We start from the raw sequence: 16,483 nt of genomic DNA, 5'->3' as shown, positions 1-16,483 counted from the left end.
TAATTTTTTTGAATTTCTATTTTTAGTGAAGTCATGAAAATACTTGTATTGTCACTTTATCAAACAATGTAGGAGCAATCAAAACAAATTCTAAATTTTTGCACATTAAAACTATATAAAAAATCTTTATCAGAAACTTATTTATGGTATATTATATTGTTTCAAATGCTGTAAAAATGTTTAAAAAAATGTCTATTAGCTTGATTTAAAATTTTATATGTATAACAACTTATTTTTACTTAAAAAATGCAACTATAATTTTTTCTAAATATGGCCAGGCCTATAAAATTCTAACAGAAATTGAATTTTAAATAGTTTTTTTCAAACTTACATGATAAAAAATGATACTCTAATTTTTAAAAGTTGTGGCCAGGTCTTTAAAATTTCAACAGAAATTGAGTTTGAAATAATTTTTTAAATTTACATGATAAAAATGTTTAAATGTCTATGTGTTAGCAAAGTTTTAAAGTTTGTTATTTAAGTAATTGCTTTTTCTCTTTAATTATTATAACTCAATGATACTTTTTTTGATACTTATTTATAAAAAAAACTTCTGTTGAAGTAATGAAATGTGTCGAAAATTATTTCATCAGCAAGGGTTTAGAGTGGAATAAATATTTCGGCATTTGTACTGACGGTGCAGCGTCTATGACTGGGTCCAAAAATGGTGTAGTGAGGAAAATGAAGGATAAAGCAGTTGAAGCTAAATGGATACATTGTTTTTTACATAGAAAAAATTTGGCAACAAAACATTTTCCTTCTTGTTTACAAGAAGTTCTCTGAGCGTCGATTAAAACTGTTAATTTTATAAGGAAAAGTGACACAAAGGCCAGATGTCTCAAAGACCGATGTGAAAGTTTAGATGCTGACCATCTGCGACTTTTTTATCACAACGAAGTTCGCTGGCTGTCGAAGGGGCGGACACTGGTTCGTCTCGTTAAATTAAAGAAGCAGGTGTTAACCTTTCTTAAAGATGAAGGCTCAGAATTAGTGAAGTTCTTCGAAGATGATGTTTTTTTTTGGCCAGGCTAGCTTATCTCACCGATATTTTCGAAGAATTGAACGCTTTGAACTTAAGCATGCAAGGGAAGCAAAATTCCATTTTTGTCATGACAGACAAGATTGAGGCGTTAAAAAATAGAATTAATTTTTGGAAAAAAAAGGTTAGCAATAAAAATTTTGCGATGTTTCACCGGTTTGATGAGGCCCATGAAAAATGCATAGAATTCAATTTCTCTGACGAAATATACAACCACCTTAATCGTTTGTCTATAAAGTTTCAACATTATTTTCCTGAAGATGTTCGCATCGGAAATTTATGGATTTTGAATTCTTTTATGTGTGATATTGCTACAGAAGAAGTTATTCTTCCTACAGATACAGAAAACGAATTGCTGCAACTATCAGAAAATAGAAATTTAAAATTGAGTTTTAAAGGGAAGGAGCTTTTAGATTTTTGGATATGTGCAATTTCAGAGTACTCCGTCTTAGCAAAGCGTGCAGTAAAATTTCTTTTAGTATTCACCACCACTTATCTTTGCGATTCCGGCTTTTCGCATGTAACAAACATTAAAACGAAGCAAAGGAACTGTATGCTGACTCCTACCTTATCTGCCTGTCTCCGTATCAGTTTATCCAAAATCCAGCCGCGCATTGATATGCTTATTGCAAAGAGACAAGTTCAAGTTTCGCACTAAATGTTTTTTATCTATTTTCGTTAGGCATCTTACCCGTTTATTACGGTAATCTGTGAACTTGATTAGGTTCATGTTCATTTCGTTATTGTTTGTAGCTCTCATTTTGTATTATTATGCAAGGAAAGATTTTTATGACGTTGCGATTAATCATGTTTGTTTTCGTTTATTTATTATAGAATCATAAAATACTTATTGCCTCTGGCGCACTTTGAGTTTGACTAGGCTTCATACTATAACAATTGGTATGATTTCTAACAATGATATAGTTTTGCTAAAAAATTCGTTTTTCACTGAAATTCTTTTTTTTTTGCAGGAAATATTATGTTAAACATTTTATGTAAAATTAAATTAGGGGTTCCGCGGAAAAGTTTAACTTTGGAAAAGGGTTCCACCACTAGAAAAAGGTTCAGAAGCACTGGCTTATGCGAATGTATTTAGATTTGTGATTACAGATAAATTTACACTATCTTTTATTTTGAAACTAGTTAGCTACTTTTAATTAAATATTTAAACTGTTCATTTTAAAAGTTTTATAAAAACACTACATCTCATACAACTTTAAAATCTTCATTGGAAGATTGTGGTCTGCCTTTTGAAACTTTTGTTTGTTTTTACAATTAACACTCATTACAAACTATTACTAAGTATCTACAATGTGAATGGAGTTGAAGTTTATGGTACACATAACTAGTTAGTTAACATTTTACAATAATTTTAAACGCAGACTACTTTAGAATATGCCTCAAAGTTTTAAGTAGTTATTTGCTATGTGTATGCTGCATATGTGTTGATAATGAGTTACAAATCAAAACATTTACCATGTTTTATATGACTAAAAATTTTAACTTCAATGCTGTTCAACACAAATTTTTAATATTAAAAACATTTTAAAATTATTTAAACTGGTTTAAAGCTTAATATTTTTACTAGTTTTTAAACTTAATATAACTTTTAATAAACAACTTTATTACCAAAGTTAAAAAAAAGTTAAAACGTTGTTACCTTGTATCATTAATGCTTAATTAATAAAACAGTCAAGAAAAAACTTCAATATATATTTTACTAACTTAATTTAAAGTAAGCAACATGTTATTTTAACAAGTTTACTAGATATATAATTACTTATATATATTGTTACAACTTACATATTATTATTTTTATATTTGATGATACAAAGTTATTCTAATAAAGACATTTAGCTACTAGGTGTAAAACTATTGTATTTACTAATTTAATGCTCAGTAATTTCAGTTGCTCCATATTAATAATCTAAGTTTTAGAGTAATATTATAGCAATAAATGCTAAAAACTGCTGCACCAAGTATTTAAAAAGAATGTTTAAAATTCTATAAGTATGATTAATTTAAATTTTAGCGATTTTAGCTTTTAGTTTTTCCTATCACCATTTTAGTAATTAACTCAGTTTAACTTTTTAAATACTAAACATTTCAAGTTTATATTATAAATAAGCAATGAATTTACAGCACTAAATGCAATACAATTTTTTAACTTTTACATAACTAACAATTGAGTATACGTTTAAAAGTTTCATATAACTTAACTTAGTTTTATAGTAAAATTAACTAAAAAAGGTGGTTTAACGTGTTTTATCTTAGTTTTATTAGTTTATCCATTTAGTTAAGTACTAAAGAAAAAAATATTATTTATAAAAATTATTCTATGGAAAGCAAACTCATATTTAGGTTTTTAACTACTGCAACATATTATTAAAAGGTTATCACGTTCGCCTAACACTCGAAAGGTCTCCGGTTCGAGCCCGGGCGGAAACTTAATTTTATTTGAAAGTTTTGTAATCCTAGTTAATATCATTTTTATTATAATGCAGTGGTGGGCTAAGAAAATGTTTATAGATTTATTTTAAAAGCATATTAACTTGGTATGTTGTGTATAACTTGATAGAAATATTAAAGGACTATAAAATTTTAAGAATATTAGAATACTGAGGACATTGAAACATCTTTAAAAGTTATAAAAATTGTTGGTTAAAAAAAAAACAAATGCATAAACTTATATGGACTTTGCGAAACGATTTCTTTCCAGGTTTCGATAAAACCAAATTTTAAATACTTTTATTCTTAATAATACAATTTTTTCAAATACAATTTTTACATAATAAAATAGTTTAGAAAGTTTGATTAATATAGGTTATATTTAACTAAATAAAACAGTTTTAACGTAACTTCATTATTAGTATAATATATTACAATGGTGGTTAAAAAAAATCTAAATTTTTTAATACAAACAAATGCTTGCAACATACCATAAAATTTTAGTTTTAAAAAGCTATTTAGTTAGAACTTTCAAAAAACAGTAGAAATTTTGCTTAAAGTTAATAATCTAAGTTGTAAATTTTCAAAAAAAAATTTTAAGCTAAAAAAAAACAGGGCTTTATATAAATGAAACCTTAAGAGCTAAAGCTTAATATTAAAAATTTTGTGTTGTACAATTTTATCTATATACATGATTATTAGTTATTACATCATTATTAAAATTCTTAAACTTTTACAGCTTTGTTAAATACTAACTTATCATCACAATTTCTTAAAAACAAGTATATTAATGTAAATAAGTAACATTTAATCAAATAAAGCTAAAATACTTTTTTTAAATGTATTTATTAAATTTGAAACATAAACCTTATAACGTTTTATACATTAAGCCTAATAATACTCTGTGTAACCATAAAATGTTCGTAAAACTTGGTTTTCATATAATTTTATCAATCAAAACTTTGTTAAGTGTAATGCAGTTGTAACAAATTAAACTTAATGTTAATCTTTTTATGTTTATATTATATATTATTCTTCTAGTAAAAACATAAATTCTAATTTATGAAATTTAAACAAGTTTATCAAGGTAAAAATAGTTATGATCAAAATAAGATATAAATAATAAGTTATTTGAAGCTATTTTTGATTTTTTTTATTATTGTTTATAATAAAAAATATTAACAAAATTAATGTGAAACGGGCTTAAAACATATTTGTTTATTTTTTTAACAAAAAAAAACATTTGTTTAAAAGTGTATTGCTTTATTTGGTTTTACCTTAAATTATTAACTTGCAAAAATATACTAAAAGTCTACTAAAACTTTTCAACCCAATCAAATTAAATTTTGTAAAGAAAAAATGTATAACTGTTTATGGCTATTAATTTAAATATATTAAATATTTTAAAATTGATGAACCTACCAGAAATGACAAGGCTGTAATGTAAATAAATACAAACAACTCAAACTTTAAAATAAATTATACAAACAATTTATTAGCTTTTTCCGTCGCCTAAACCATTTAATCGTTAGTTTAAACCTAAATAAGCTCTTTTATTACAAAGCTGGTAGTTTTTATTTTTGAGTGATTGTAGCATTTATCTAATGACTTTATCGAAAGTCAGAAATTTTTTATAACGTGTGAACACTTAAGCTCAATCATTTAATAAAAACAAATTAAATTACTACACATAAGTACAACTAAACGAAAAGTTATAGACAGTTGATAAATAACAAAATTTAATACAACAAATTTTCATTCAGTTTTGCGAGTATCTCTTTTTGATGACGTAATAGTAACTTTCGAACAAAATTGGTTATATGGTAAAGATTAGAGGAAATTCATTTAACTTATTAACGAAATTGTATTACATTCTCAACTTGTTTTATTCTGTATAAATACCAAGTCGCAACTATGAAATATATTAAGTAGCTTTAAGAAATAAATATAGTTGTGATTGAAAATTTTTGAAACACACATACTAATATAAAACTCTCAGAAATCATTGAAATAAAGAAAAATTAAACTAAGTTAAAAAGTATAGATTAGATTTTAGCAATAATTTCTGTGGTATAACAAGTAGCGGTAGTTGTAAATTTATAGTTATATATACGTTAAATTGGAAAATTAGCCGCCAGACGGGGTGGCCGAGTGGTTAAGGCGATGGACTGCTAATCCATTGTGCTCTGCACGCGTGGGTTCGAATCCCATCTCCGTCGCTTTTTTTTTCAACTACTACGTTTGATATGTTTTAAGCTTTTATTTATAAAGTATGGTGCAGATATTTAGCATACTTTTAAAACTTTCATATAAAACTTTTTTTAACATGCAACTTCGTGTTCTACCAGTTTTTATCAAGCAGTTAATTATACTCAAACGTTTTTTATACCTGGTAGGACTAACAGTTTAATTAGTTTCTCCTATTTAACTTTTTTTTTTATAATCATGTCGTACTGATATCAGTTTGTAAACTACAAAATAAATATTTGCTTTAAAATTCTTCTTTTTTCGGTTAATAACTATTTTGTTAATAAATAAGTTTATATTATAAAAAAGCGTACCTTTATAATATTACTGAACAAATTCAACTACTTGTAGAATTATAATTGTTATTTATAATTTTCTAAACTTTTGTAAACAAATTAAATGACTGAAAATACAAGTCAAGCTTTTAAAACCTTTGAGTTAAATACATTTTAAACATTTTATTAGTTTGTTCAAAGTTTTTTTTTTAACTTGTAATTTAAACGAATTATGTTAGTTACAATTGATTAGTAACTATTAGAACGTATTTTATTTAAAAGATAAAAACTTCCATACTTAACATACAAAACTTTTATACATTAACAAAATTTGTGCAAACTATTTAGATTGCTTAGTCATCCTGATCAAGTAGGTGGAAGTATAACTAGAAAAATAGTGAAGCTAAAACCAAAGCACATCTTGTATTCATAGCATTAAATTGAAAACGTCAGAGGCAGAGACGGGATTCAAACCCGCGCCGTCGAAATAACTGGAGCCGAAATCCAGCGCCTTAGACCACTCGGCCTGTCTTCTACATATACGTTAAGAATATAGTGCGTATATAAACTTCATCAAATAATTGTCAGTAGAAAACTTTTTCAAGTCCTTTTATGATGTTATCGAATTTAAGATGAATGATACTTGCTTAAACAGTCGATAATGTTTTTCTACAGTTTTATTTTATGTTATGTCCTTAAATTGTTTATCATGCCAATTACCCTTTTGTTAAATTTGAGCTTGCCTCACGGCAAACGAAAGTCCGGACTTCTGTTCTGCAGACTTTCGCCGATGTTTTTTGTTAAATTGTTAATAGTATATGTTTCTGAATAAATTAATTATCATAAAAGCTAAAGTAGTAATTGAGTACTATGAAGCTACAGTACAAATAAAATATATCATTAAACTTGTTTTTTAATTCATTGTGTATTGTTAAATTTTTTAAAATTAAAATCTTTAGTATTTGTTTATTGTTATATATGAATTAAATTTTAAAAAACTCATCAAAAAAATAATATATACTTTTTAAAGGTACTTTATAAAACAATCTTGTCATAAAAAGTATTTTTTTTAATTTTCAAAGTTTTGCATGTCAACTAACTTTTAACTACTCTAATTAAAAATCACATTAAAATATTTGAAAACTAGCTTTTAGTTTTTCTTTTTCAGATATTTGCATTTAAATTGCTGTTTTACATGACCTAAATACTTAAAAAATGTATTTTTAAGTTATAATTATATATAAAAAACAATAATATTTAGAAAATAACATCAAAATTGTCGTTTATATGAATTAATATATAAATTTAATAATTGAGATTGCTTTCAAAATTATCTACAAGTTTTTTATGTTGAATTTTTTTAATTACCAAATATTATTTGTATCAGTTTCTAATTAGACTTTCATTAGTCGTATCTTATTTTATAAAACCAATTGTATTTAAATTAAAATATGTATAGTCAGAAAAAGTAGATAAATATAAAACTAAATACCTAAACCTACATGTAATACTTAATGATTACATAAAATGCTTTAGAATTGCTGTTATGACAAGTTTATTAAACTTATATATTTAATAAACAACTGAAATACACTTGCTAAAAGCATGCTAATAAAAATCCTAACAAAAAAAACTTCGCAGAAAAACAACAATTTGCAAACTACTTTTCTTTATTCAACTGACGCACGTTTCTCTGTGTTAATGAAGTTAATACATTTTTACGGATTTATCTAAAGCTTCCAAGTTACAGTTATCAAAGTTAATAGGAAAACTTTAATAAACCTGCAGAACTGTCTTAATTTGTTAAAAACAGAGAAACGTTCGTCAGTTGAATAAAGAAAAGTAGTGTAAAAATAAAGTACAACACAAAGTTTATAAAAAAAAATTTAAATTAATCTACTGAACTGTTTTGTTAAGTAAAGTTATACTTTTCGAATTAATATTCTTGTTTATAAACATTAACTTCTACGAACCTTAAAATAAAAGCTTTTTTCTTTGTTTTTAGACTATTTTTTTTTAACAAAAGGTATCTATAATACTAGTAGATTTTTTTCTTTTTTTTGCAAATAGTTTATCTGAAGCTATAAATAAAAAAAAGTATGTATTATAAAATAAAAAACTTGCTTGTTCGATATTAATATTAGTTTTGTCATCGATGTTAAGAAATGCAATGTTTTATTTAAACTATTTTTTTTATTATAAATGTTTACATACCTTTATCAAAAATATCAGCAGTTCACTTATTAATTAAAACTAGAAAATCTAAAGTTATACAATTTAAAATAAATAAAACCAGAACTAAACAGATACATAACTTTACTAAACTTTCTAGCTTACAAACAAAAATTTACCTATTTAATACATGCAATAAAAGCGAAACACTCAATAAAAAAGTTTGACAAAAATGAAATCATTTTGTACAACGAAAGTAAAAATGTTACAGCCCGGGCTCGAACCGAGGACCTTTCGCGTGTGAGGCGAACGTGATAACCACTACACTACTGAAACGCTTGAGAAGGGCGAAATATAGCGTTTATATATTTACTCTAAATTGAATTAACCCTCTTTGAAAGCTTCAAACAACAAAAAAATCGGCGAAAGTCTGCAGAAGCCCTATTGTGTGCCGTGAGACAAGCTCAAGTTTAACAAAAAACTTGATCATCAGACTTCAGTCATTCCATCTGATCATCAGTTTTTGTTGATTGTATATAATACGAGCGTACCAGATGTCTTGTCTAGTGGACAATGTGTTAAACGTTTTACTGCAAAAGACAATACTGAAGTCACTGATAAATGCCAACAAATGGTTGATTTACGTGAAAGCATGATAAACCGTCTGTAGATAGAAGGCTACAGAGGTTTTTCGGTTGTGACTGACTGATGAGTCCTAATAAAGACAAAATCGGTTTTAGTCTAATGAAAACTTATGGTTTGATGATCTTTGAAAGCTTATGAATACACTCAATAGTACAAAGGTAAAGATGCTGTACACTATTTTTGTGTTGTTTAAGTTTAAAATATGACACTTAAATATACTAAGCAAATTACTAGTCTAAATGAAACTTATAATAATATAAAGAAATAATTGCTATAAGATTGGTTTTATTATAAATTAAATTAGGTTAAGTTCTACCCTTAGATATATTTAAAACTGGACTTATTTTTTAAACAATTGACTCTCATTTAACTATAAATATAGATGTTTTTTTTTAACAATATACTTTCAAAATAAATTGAAGTTTTACTATTATGCTGACAACTAGGAAATAAAAACAACATGTTAAAATAATTTTAAAAGTTTTTCAATTTCTTAGTCATGTAGTATTTCTAAGAGTGCAAACTATGATAAAGTAAACTTTCTTTCTTTAACTAATTTAGAATTTTGATATTAGTATAAGATATATACTTATGAGCTTTGACAAAACTATTTAAAGTTTAAACTAGCTAGCAAAACATAATTGTACAACTATGTGACAAAACATAAATATTTAATTGAGGGAAAGTTGTTGTAAACATAAAATAATGCTCAAGTTAGTATTAATTTTAATCAAAAGATGAGTTAGTTTAAAAAAATTCAAACTTAATTTATATTTCAATCAGTAAAACTTTTTAACTTAACTTTTAGGGCAAGCTTACAAGCTTTAAGTGACTATTGAGTTTTAGTTATTTGTTTATTGTTATACTTAGTTTAGTTGTAGTATAGTGATGTGGTAATTTATTAGTAAAATCCACGACTTAAATCAGTTTGTAAAATTAAATAAAAAAATTTTATTAGTTAGAAACTTTTATCATATACTTAGCAATTTATTTCTACAGTTAGTTTTATCATTTATAAATACCTCAATTTGTTTTCTCAGCCATCAATTAATCAAAACATACTTTGATTTAAAAATATTAATTCAATATAATTATAAACTTCATACTCTGTGGTCACACGTATATTAAAATATAAATGAAAATATAAATGAAAGTACAAAGTAAAATGCACGTCTTAAAATGAACAGCTTTTGCAAATAAACATCAAATTTACAGCCATAAGTTGTAACTAAGGGCTAGTATACTTAAAAATCAGTCTGCGCTGAAAAGAAGATAACTTGGCAAAAAAAAATTTTTCTATCGTATTTTTTGTTATAATAATTTAAAATTTATTTTTGACTAATTTTCAGGTAAAGCGGGTTAGGGATAACAGTATAAATAAAAAAAAATAAAAAAGCGTTATAAAATTTTCTGACTCAGCTTTTTTCAACTCAGACAGACCTTTAAGTATACATACTTTCCGTAAAAAAGCTTTTTTTTTGTCATTGTATTTTAACAATATGTATCTTTCGAGGTTTCTAAGCATTATTACTGTATCATTTGTTTATATTACTATATCAATTGTAAATATTTAGAACCAATTTATCAAATACAAGCTTTAATCCCTTTGAAATTTAAAACTTTATTTACACTATGTATTGAATTCTTTGATAAATTTGGGCGACCTCACAATAAGTTATGAGAGCAACTTAGACTAACTGTGTTTTGAACATTGTTTTCAGAATAAAAGAGAAAGGTATGAAAAATTTTGGTGACGTAGAGGTGCTAATGAAGGAGTTGAAAACAACAGTTTTTGAAAACTTATGTAGGCGATCTTTGCTAAAAATATAAAAAATGCTTATGTATAAAATACTTTAAAACAAATTAAAATAAAAAGTTTATGAAAATATTAAAGCAAGTATTTTACAGTAGTAGGTTATTTTGATAAAAGAATTAACAAAGTTAAAACTTAAAAATTAATGTTAAAATTGTTCCTATGTAAACTAAATATAAAAGTTTACTCATAAAATGGTTTTGTTAGAATAGTTTTGCACGTAGTCAAAATCTAAGAATACTAAAGTCTATAGAGGTAAATTAACTTTTTTTTCAAAGCTTAAGCTAGATATACAAAAAAAGAAAAGTCTGCAAATAAAATTTCAGTAAAAAAAATTAAAAATAGTAGAACACCAGTGTTTTTCTACATTACTCCTATTCACAAGCTATAAAAAAATTAAAGTAGCTTACACTTTCAGTCAACATAAAAAAAGAATGATCAAGGTGTTAAGATACAAGGAAAAGATCATAAAAAGTCCTAAAAGCAAATGGTGAGAGATATAAAAAGTTTCTAAAAATGTAAATAGTATTATTATAAGCAGGATTTTTAGTACATATTTAGAAAAACTTTGAAAAAGCATACATTGAAACTAATAAACAAATAAAAATGCAAAAAACTCCCCACAATAAGGTGAGATTGCTCCAACAATTGTTTGTAGTTTGTATCCCAAATTTAATTTAATCCCCCTCGTGTTCAAACCCACAACTTTACAAATCATCCAACCCCGTGTCCGACGTCCCAACGCCTCGACCCACACGGCGTATATCAAGATCAGTAAAAATACCGATTTTATATTGAAAATTTGGTACTAATAAGGAAAACAACAATCGAAATTTTACGAATTTGTGAAAATAATAGCTTAAGTGGTTTAAGTAGACTTAAAATAAGGGCGGTATGGTAAAATATAGATATTTTTATGAAAACTAATGCTAAAGTGGTAGAGAACAACTACTTATGGTATTTAGAGTGCTAAAGTGTTTGCTTAAATATATGGTAATTATGCTGGCCTCACTATAACTAACTATAAACATACAAAATTTACTATCTAATCTAATAGCTTGTAAGTATATATCTTAAAGAAACAAGTTCGTTAGAATATATATTAAAAAAAGTTTTTGTAGAACTTTTTTAAAACTTACGTATGTTTCTCTGTGTTAGAAAAAATTAAGTAAACAAATACACAAGTTTATTAAGTATCTAGTAGTCAGGATTATTTTGTAACTGTTTATACTGTGTTGAAATAATTTCAAGTGGGAATTGTAGAAAAACAGTTATAATACAGATACTATAGAGTTAGTACGTATTAGAAAAGAGTTTTTATAAAGTTATTTGGTTAGCTTGCTATGTTGATATACACTTTTTATAAAAATAGTTTTTTAACTTTACACAATTTGGAATGAAGTGTAAAATCATTCATAATTCACTTTTTAAAAAAACATAACAAAAGTTTAGCACGTAAAATTTGAAAGAGTTATAATTTTTAAACTTACCTTCTATAGCTTCAATTTTTAGTACGCCGAAGTATAATTTTAAGTCTTTTAAGTTTATTTCGAGTAGCAACTAAATGGTTATTGAAACAAGTGACTATTCAGCTATGCTAAATACTATGAACAAAATACAAAACTTAAGTATTAGCTTTCAATAAGGCCATGTAACAAAGATAGGTAATCTTTGAATTTTATTTAGAAATTGGTGATAATAGCTTTAGTTCAGTGTTTTATACACACTTAATGCAAGATCAAGGTTAGAAAGTATAATTTATTAAGTTCAACAGGTTTTCTAATTTTCATAGACAAAGTTAAACAAAGTTTTGACTCTATCAAAAAAAATCGAATCAAATACTTAAAAGACAGAAGAAAAACTTTAAAAAAATATTTTAGGTACAAACTACCAGTAAGTGTACATTTTTACCGACAAACAACAACAACTCAACTTAAAGCAATTTAAGCATTACAACCAAAGGTCAATTTTTATTTTCAAAAGCTCTTAAATCAGATATAAGAAAGCGATGGTTCCAATTAAACGACAATTTCTTCGCATTTTTGTTTCTAATATTTTTTTTTTTTAATTCTCCCCGTAACGTAAAAACCGGCTCAAAATGTAAAAGTTATTGTGTGTGTATTTAAGTAGAACTTTTTTTATGTTGCATCTTTTATTGTGTTAAAAATATAAAACTTGATTTGTAAACTTTCACAGAAGTATTTATGTGCTAAAAATAAAGTTAAATAAACTGAATACTGTCTACTTCTACAAAAAATTGGCAGCTATAAATCTAATTATAAATCTTGTACACATAAACACTTTAAATTTTAACATACATCTAGCTTTCTATCAAAAAATAATCCTGAAATAAGAACAAGTTAAACTGTTTACGTTCAAATAACTTAAATTCAGTTACATTTGAAATATAGTTTTTAGTTAAAGTACATTATGAGTTTGAATTGTTTGTTTTTAGATTGTAAGTTTAAATTCTTAAGTTTAAATTTTAAGTTTGTAGCAAAATACAAGTTTTTAATGTTATGTTTGAATAAAAAGTTATTGCTTACAAAAGCATTATAAGTTCCTAATGATATTTTTAATTACAAGTTTGAATAGTTACGTTTAGACTTAAAGCTTGTAATATTATGTCATGAATGTTTTAGTTAGTTTATAACGGTTTACCTTGTGTTAGTTAAAACATAATATTAAAGATCACTATAATCATCACTTAAGTATTATTATATAAACTAACATTAATAGCAACAATGAAACATACTGCGCATGTGAACATGGGTCTGTGAATAATTTGAATACAATTCCACTTGATATCTGATAAGGCAAGTTGGCACGTCAAAATACGGTAGTTTGTTATGTTCCACTATCAAGTGTAGCTGGTGGAATTAAGATACAAATAGCTTTGAAATAATTTATAATCACAAATCTAGTTTACCTATCAAGTGAAACTGGTGGGTTTTGTTGAGTTTTTATGTTTTTTGCAGTTTAAAAACTCACAAGCTGCTACTGTCTTTACCTGTTGGGAGAAAACATAAATATTAAAATATGAATTTTGTACCAACACTAATAAAGTTGTGTAAAATATAAGTGCAAGTTAATAAGAAATTTTACGTTTTACCAATACTTTGTACCTGTAGAAGTTAAATTGAATTATTTCTTCAAAGCTTTTAAGCAACATAAAAATACTGAAGTAAAAATAACTTAAATATCAAAGTAACAAATTTGTTATATTTATACTTAACACAGCTTTTTTTAAGATATTATTTTCCAAAAGCAAACTAGCTTTGTTTAGTATTACAAATTTTAAATCTGGTTCTTTTATTTAAGTGCTTTAAGTAATAATTTCATGACTAAAACTTTAATTCAGTATATATATTAAATTAGAAATACAAATATTACATTATTATAAAAGTTATCACAGTAAATTATTTTAAAATGTTTAGACTTGTCGTTTACTTTAATGATTCATGTCCAATTAAAATATTTAATTGTAATTTTGAAAGCATACATAGGAAAAATAGATAATGTCTGAAAAATCATGAAAATCTGAAAAAAACTTCGTCGGCAGGATTCGAACCTGCGCGGGCAGAGCCCAATTGATTTCTAGTCAATCGCCTTAACCACTCGGCCACAACGACTTGTGGGTGGGGGCGATATCACGCATATATAAACACTTAATATACGTTATAAGCTCAAATATAATACATGTATTGCATTGTAACTTTGAAGCATTGCTAAATTTTGTCATTTCCTGCAAAAAGCAAATAGCGTATTATTCTAATTTTGTGTTTTAAATATTAATAAAATGTTATTAAAATGCTAGTAATCATGTACTTTAAGTTTATAAAATATGTTGACACTTCTACTAAAAAAAAACTATGAGACAACTGCTACATTGAATAGTTTAAATTTTTTACAGTCTAAATAAAAGTATTACATACAAGTTGTATGATACAACTAAATAATTAAAAAAGTACTATAAAAGTTTAGATGTAATAAATTTAATTTTTCCATTAATAGTCTAGCTTTTTCGTTATAAAGTATTAACTTTTAAACATAACACAAACAAAATAACTTGAAAAAAATCAATGATGTCTAACCTTTTTTGTTTAATCAAAACAATTCATATAAATTAAATTAGTATTACTTCTACATACAACTATGTCTTTAGTTCAATAGTTCGCAACAATATTTTGATCGTCACACGAAATTTTCCTCAAAATAAACGTAAGCTAAAACACAAAAACAAAACTTTATCCAAAAAAATAAATAATGTTTTTATTGTTTAAAAATTTATAATGAAGAAACATTAAAATTTAAACAAACTTGTGTGGACATTTAACATCATACTTTTAGAAAAAGTGTTAAATAAAGTTAGTGTCTTATCGGAATTGCCAATTTTCGAGCTCTTAAACTTTGTAGTGACAATAGAAAAATTAGTTGCCACTAAAGCTCATAGTTTAAAAGATTAAAATTAAAAAGTCAATCACTGTTAATTTCATAAGAAAACTGACTAAAAAATGCGTCAACCGGGAGTTGAACCTGAAACTAATGTTTGGAAGGCTCCAATGCTAACCGTTACACCTTTGAAGCTTGTTTCAACCTAAATAGTTATAAATTATGATAACCAAAATTCAAATATAACAATTTGAAATTATAGACTTATAATGATGGCAAGCAATACGTAAAAGGGTTATTAAAATTTTGAAGAGGAAATTAGAGAAAGCAGATAAAAAGGTATGATATGAATAATCGATGATCTACAACTAAATGTAATAGTAACATAATACAATTAAACTTTATCTAAATAAAAAATGTTTATTTAGTTATTATGTATGTATTTAGTCAAAGTTCAGAAGCATTTTTTGAGCTTTTAGCTGTATACATTTTGTATTTGGTTTTTCCAGCTCATCAAAACAGTATTGATTTTATAAAAATTTTAAGTAAACATATAAAGTTGCTCTTAGTAAATACTTTATTTTTATTTTACATTTTGATTATTTATTGACCATTTTGATGAGCTGTAAACTTTTGTAAATAGTAAAACACATATAAATGCTTGATTCTATTTTAATTGTTGTTTAGTAAGTGCTAAAAGCTTTTTTTAGTATTTTAAGCTGCATATTTACTGGTAATGTCATTGGTGGTTAAGTTATATTATTAGAGGATTTAGCTAGATGTGCAAAAGTAATGATATATGTTAGAGTGATAGTATTATATCAAACCGTAAAAATGGTCTTGAGATCAACTTTGTAATCAATTTAAAATGAGTAAAACATTGTAGTAAACAATGAACTTCACCGCTCGATCAACAACAACAGCATCCGAGACAATCCTACGACCGGTTTCGTCCTAATTAGGACTCATCAGGCAGGAATAGTCGCGAGAAACCGCTGTTGTGATCTAACCAAACGGGCTTAAGTACGAAGCACTGAAGCTACCGTTTGTGGGTAAAGTCCGAAAAATCGTTGAAAAAATGTTGATCGTGCGGTGAAGTTCATTGTTTAATCTCGATGGCATAAAACATCTCAACTTTGTTGATGATGGCCGAAATAAATACTGGCTAAAACATTGTAAGTATAATTCACTTTAACTAAACATTCAGAAAGAAGGTTTACTTTTAACTTTTATCGATCCATAACATAATAATTTATGAAACTTCCTATCATTTAATTTATTCTCAAAATTTTAATCTTTAGATGATTTCTTATAAAAATGTTTCAGCTAACAATTTTTATACTTTAAAAATTGATTTGAATAAAATAAAATATTGTATTAAACAATATGGTAGCTTTTTATTTACCTTAGCTAAAAACATTACGCCATTCCTTCTGTAAGTTTCTTAAAAAC

General features: G+C 25.6%; 3 non-coding genes across 3 annotated transcripts; 1 reads left to right on the top strand and 2 right to left on the bottom strand.

Annotated features, from left to right (window-relative positions):
* Nucleotides 1-5,624: 5,624 nt before the first annotated feature.
* Nucleotides 5,625-5,706, top strand: Trnas-gcu (transfer RNA serine (anticodon GCU)). Its single transcript has one exon. It is a non-coding gene; the product is annotated as a tRNA-Ser (tRNA).
* A 2,738-nt stretch (nucleotides 5,707-8,444) lies between these two features.
* On the bottom strand, nucleotides 8,445-8,517 carry Trnav-cac (transfer RNA valine (anticodon CAC)). The gene has a single exon. It is a non-coding gene; the product is annotated as a tRNA-Val (tRNA).
* Nucleotides 8,518-14,189: 5,672 nt separating this feature from the next.
* On the bottom strand, nucleotides 14,190-14,271 carry Trnas-aga (transfer RNA serine (anticodon AGA)). The gene has a single exon. It is a non-coding gene; the product is annotated as a tRNA-Ser (tRNA).
* Nucleotides 14,272-16,483: the final 2,212 nt, after the last annotated feature.

The sequence above is a fragment of the Thalia democratica genome, chromosome 2 (assembly GCF_965202585.1).
Source record: "Thalia democratica chromosome 2, ktThaDemo2.hap1.1, whole genome shotgun sequence".
Lineage (NCBI taxonomy): Eukaryota > Metazoa > Chordata > Thaliacea > Salpida > Salpidae > Thalia > Thalia democratica.
This window is presented reverse-complemented; position numbering and strand designations above follow the sequence as displayed.